Source organism: Helianthus annuus, chromosome 5 (assembly GCF_002127325.2).
Source record: "Helianthus annuus cultivar XRQ/B chromosome 5, HanXRQr2.0-SUNRISE, whole genome shotgun sequence".
Lineage (NCBI taxonomy): Eukaryota > Viridiplantae > Streptophyta > Magnoliopsida > Asterales > Asteraceae > Helianthus > Helianthus annuus.
In genome coordinates, this window is record NC_035437.2 from 117,906,105 (window position 1) to 117,911,814 (window position 5,710).

A 5,710-nucleotide genomic window follows, 5' to 3' on the forward strand; every position below is an offset into this window, starting at 1 on the left:
CTAGACTTCTCCTTGGAGAAATCAGACCTGGAAATGCCCCGAAATAGTCCATAAACTTTCTGTTTGTTTTTATGTTCATCAAAAACTTGTTTAAACCTATGCAACTTGTGTCCAACACATCTCATACCTATGTCCTAATGCTTACAACTTATCCCATGGTTGGTTAAGCTTAAAAACAAGGTTGAGACATTTAAAATCAGAGGATTAAACCTCATAAACTTGGTGTTTTGTTTAGGGTTTTTAACCCACAAGTCATGTCAAACTTTGTCTTTGATACATGAGTGATTATGGATCAACTTGGGTTGTCCAAACATACAATCCTCACATGATTTGATGATTTCTCTTAGTTAGTGTGTATATTTCTTATTCTTTATTGTATGTTCATGACCCTCCTTGGTTGTTTTTTTTACATCAAGTGTAGTGGTGAACAATAGAGGTGCCTAAATGGAAGCTTGTTCTTCCTACCTCATGTATGTATTCTATGACACAAAGAGGTACCTAAATGGAGACATTAATCTCCTACCTCATGCTTGAATCATAAGACTTGTAAAATATATAATATCTAAGTTATTCTATATGTATACATCTAAGTAACTAAGACTTGATGATGACTTAATAGTTATTTGTTAAGTGGACGTTACATCATCTATGACCATGCCCTTGTTACGACTCTAATGGATCTTAGAATCCATGAAATCATACCAACTCTTTTGAGTTTCAATAGTGTCAAGAACAAGAGTTATGCGTACAAGATGATTATTTTCACCTATGTTACTTTCTATATATTAAAAACTCCGAATCTATAATCTTCCGTTATACGCCAAACTCACACACCTACGTTTCCTTGTGTAGAAGGACAAGGTGCTCCGAACTAATTCATCTACAAACTTGCTCTCGGAATTTCAAGTCACCACTTGTAAACCGTGAGTATACTCGTATTTCCCCCTTTTTACTTTTACCACTTTTGGGGTGTAACATGTTTACCTATTAACTTACACATGAACACTTTATTAAACACATGAACGTTCCTATAACATGCTTGTATACGTGATGACTTGATACTTTAAACTTGGGTTATTCTTATGTGTTGAACTTATCATTAACTTCGTACGAGCCAAACCTTGACATATGTAGCGCTATAGGATTAACGACCCGCCCGTAAACTTGAGGTTATGTCTTGAGCATATTGCGTTTTCTTGGTTTGATATGTTAGACACATGCCATATTTAAGGTTTATCTTGAATCATATGCTTGCCATGAGGAATTGTTCACACTTTTTAACTTATGCTATGTACGTACCAAACTTGTATACTCGCCTTTGCTTTTGCATTGAATTGTATTTTTAAACATGTTACAGGTTGATGATGATGAAATGAAAACGGATAGCAAAGATGCCTAGATACTCACTTAGACGTTTAGGTTTAAAGTGTTGTATCAATTTTGTTTATGTTATGTTGAACAATGTTGTTATTTGCTTTTCTTGTAATGTTTTGACATTTATTTTGGAAATGAAATTTGGATTATTAAATTATTGTCACAAATAGCGTTATGATGTCTCGAGCAATCTTCACACTTCGTCTCATCCCGATGTTTCCGCCATTGGTTGGGGTGTGACAAAAAGAATCTGATTGTCATTGGATTTAATGGGTGTTTGGGATTGCTGATTTAAGTTACTTATTAGGTTATTGACTTTTTAAACAGTTAAAAGGTGTTTGACATGAAATTATTATGTGGTGGGAAAGTCACTAAGTCACTCTATTATGACTTATTAATTTTTCCAAAAAGTCAATAAATCACTCTATTATGACTTATTAATTTTTCCAAAAAGTCATAAGTTATTTAGAAAAGCTCAGCCAAACATGGCCTATTGCTTTAAAATAGACATTGTATAACTTTTACACGATGGAAGTAGTAAAGGAGAGATCAACAAAAGAAGCAGTTGAGAAATTACCTGTAAGTAGTTCTAAACAAGGTAGGATTGGTCGTGGTGGACTGGTACGTGGTGGCGTTGATGGTGGCCTTACAGGAATGTGAAAAAAAAGGATGACATGGCTTGTACTTGAGTTTGCTCATCTTTTCGGCACGCTGCAATGTCATAGCAATTAGTAAGTAATATAACTTGAATATATAGAATTATAAGAACAGTATGAGCATAGCCTGTACTTGTGTTCTTTGAATCCTTAAGCAATGCTGTTCTTACTTATCAACTGAGATCTGGAAAGCTAAGACCTGAATTTATAGAAGTTCACTGAAGTGAAGTCAACCTCCATAAGTCTATTTATTAATTGCTAATACCTACCCAGTAAACACCAACTCTGGAATATAAAATTATTAAGTAAATATTATAACTGATTGCATAGTTAACAGATTTATTAGTTAATATATAAAAGGTTAAACAATCGTAGAGTTCTAAAATTTTCAACATGTAAGTTTATAAAACCTGAAAACTAAAAACAGAAAATGCAATAGCTTATAGTTTAATCATTACAACTAGTTTTTTTTTGAAGTCGCGCGTTAAGGTGAAACTGAGCAAATGATAATATAAAACAAACATGAATTTTAAAATAAAACATGTTGTTTAGACACCCAGGCCATTAGAACGGTTTAGTTTATCATCATACCGTTTTATAATATCAAATAAATGCTTTATTTTGAGTACAACTTCGTTTTAACAAAACTTATAAACGGAATATCAGGGTAAAAAATCAAGCACAATTACATACACTAGTACAGATTTGATCAAATGATGCGGGTAAATTGGCTATAAGATGCGGTTCTGGACCCGCATCTTATGGCATAGCATTTTATGGCTATAAGGCAAAAGATGCGGGTCTAAGAGATGCGGTTCTAGACCCGCATCAATTTAACAATTTAAGCAAAAACTACTTTTTTCCAATATGTTCAAAAGATGCGGTTATAAAAACCGCATCATTTGGTGTTTAAGCAAAACTATTTTTTTTTTCCAATATGTTAAAAAGATGCAGTTCTAAAAACTGCATCATTTGTGTTTAAGCTAAAAATAAATGTTTTTTTTTGTTCAGTTTCCTGAAAATTTAATAAAAAAAATTCTAATAAATTCCCATTATAAACTGGTTATCTAAGAATGAAAATAAATATATAAAAAATAATAAATGAAACCAATATTAAATAACTCAATAATACAATTACAAAGGTTTCAAAGTAACACACGCAGTTACAAAAGTTTCAAAGTAACCCAAATACATATATATTTAAAAAATAAATTTGATATACAATAACTTTCTGTTCTGAACTAATGTCATCATACTTGCAACCCAAAATGACGTCTTCAATTCATTTTTGCATCTGGAACCGTAGAAATTGCCTAACAAAACATAACATTACATTAATAAAATGAAGCTTAAATGCATACGCAAGTGTACATATGTATAAATGGAATCTTTATATTCAAATGTTAAAATACTATCATACATGAAGACATGTAGTTCCAAATCTACCCTAGATACGCACATAAAACATGAAGATCCAAATCCACAACCTACAACAAGTCCAACAATACTACGATCAACCAATATATATACCAAATCCTAAATCACAAACTATACAAAAAGAATTTATCAAACCATGCAAAAAGCATTCATCTAATGCTAAGATATACATGTCTTATGTGATAATCAAAGTTAATGAGTTACAAATGTCTTGGTTTGGTTGAACCATATATACAAACACACACTAGTAGAAAACATACGTGATGTGGCAGCAATGACATTTACAATACGGTAGTTTATCAATCTAAGATGATACGGGTCAAATGGGTCTAGCTAACAAAAAAAGATTGAAATATATTTATTGGATTTAAAAAAGTATCATTTATATAAACTCAAAAAAGTACCTTTGAATTTTCGTAGCCCCACTACAAGCTTTCTTGGCATCCATACTCCCACGAATATCATTTAGTATCCATAGAAGTAATCAGATAGTTAATCTGGATAAAGGGACATAATAGATGCAAAACCAAAGTCAAATGCTAGTTTTGAATTCTAGAATCTAGAGTTAAACTTTTACCTTCTAGGATAAGTATTAATAACAATGTCATTAATAGAAGCAATTATCATTCAAAAGACAATAATCCTCAGTTTAATCAGTGGTTGACGATAAGCAGGTACCGGTACCAGCACCAAAAATAATCAATACGGTACGAAACTGGTATTTATCGGTAAATCAACCAAAATACTCGTACCGGTATCATCGGCACGGTTTGGTACCGGTACCCAATACCAAATGCTCCCTCTTTATACATCACTATGCTTAAGTACCTCGGGCAACCAATGAAAAAATTTCAAGATATAGTTCAAAATATATTTGTACATAAATTAACATATGTAAAAGCGCCATTTCATAATTTTCAAATTAAAGCAACTCAATGCTTTTAGTTGCTGTTGAAACAATGGTTAACACAAGGATAACCAAGAGGGTTGTTTCACTTATGGGGTTCAACCTCTTCTCTTGCTCGTATCGGTGGCCTGAGATCTGCAAAACAGTAAACACCGTTAGTCTCGTTAAGAGGGGGGAAGAGGATTTTCCCTCTTAATCAGGCTCCGGCGTGAGAATAAGTACTGCTCTGAGAGGAATAAAACAGTGTGTGTATAGAGTGAGTAAAGAGAGCCAAGATCCTCAACCTGAATGATGAAGGGTCCTATTTATAGCCGGATGGTGAAGAAGGAGGAAGCAGCTGTGCCAGCTGTGGGTGCGCGCCAGCTGTCCGACCAAGGGGAATATCCTCTTGTCTGCTCTGTCGCGAAGGGTGTAGTGGTACACGTGGCGTCCTTGTATTCGCTTGCGCTGGGTACCTCGTACTGGTCGCGTCAGCCCTGCTCCCTGGATTGTCGCAGGCCTATGTGGCCTTCTCTCAATGGTGACACATGTTGTCCTTTATGTTGGGCAAAGCATCTTTGATGCCAGCTGTGAACCGCCTAGATGCCTTCTGGAAGATTCTAGAAGGTTCTGGTGACATGGGTGCCTTGTGTGCACAAAAGTGGTGTGGTCCCTGCCATGTAGGCAGGGAATTGGGACCATACCTCTTCAAGTCCCCCAGTCCAGTGTGCCTTCTAGTTGAGTTGATCGTCTAGGAAGGATTCTGGACTTATGAGAGTTGTGAGTTCTATGCATCGCGTTGAAGTTGATGAATATAAAGTGAGCCGAATGGACGCATGCTGCATGGGTTTTGGCCTTTGAAAAAAGTGAGCCAAATGGACGCATGCTGCATGGGTTTTGGCTTTTTTGGGAAAAGTGAGCCAAATGGACGCATGCCGCATGGGTTTTGGCCCTTTGAAAAAAGTGAGCCAAATGGACGCATGCCGCATGGGTTTTGGCCCTTTGAAAAAAGTGAGCCAAATGGACGCATGCCGCATGGGTTTTGGCCCTTTAAGAAAAGTGAGCCAAATGGACGCGTGCCGCATGGGTTTTGGCCCTTTGAAAAAAGTGAGCCAAATGGACGCATGCCGCATGGGTTTTGGCCCTTTAAGAAAAGTGAGCCAAATGGACGCGTGCCGCATGGGTTTTGGCCCTTTGAAAAAAGTGAGCCAAATGGACGCATGCCGCATGGGTTTTGGCCCTTTAAGAAAAGTGAGCCAAATGGACGCGTGCCGCATGGGTTTTGGCCCTTTGAAAAAAGTGAGCCAAATGGACGCATGCCGCATGGGTTTTGGCCCTTTAAGAAAAGTGAGCCAAA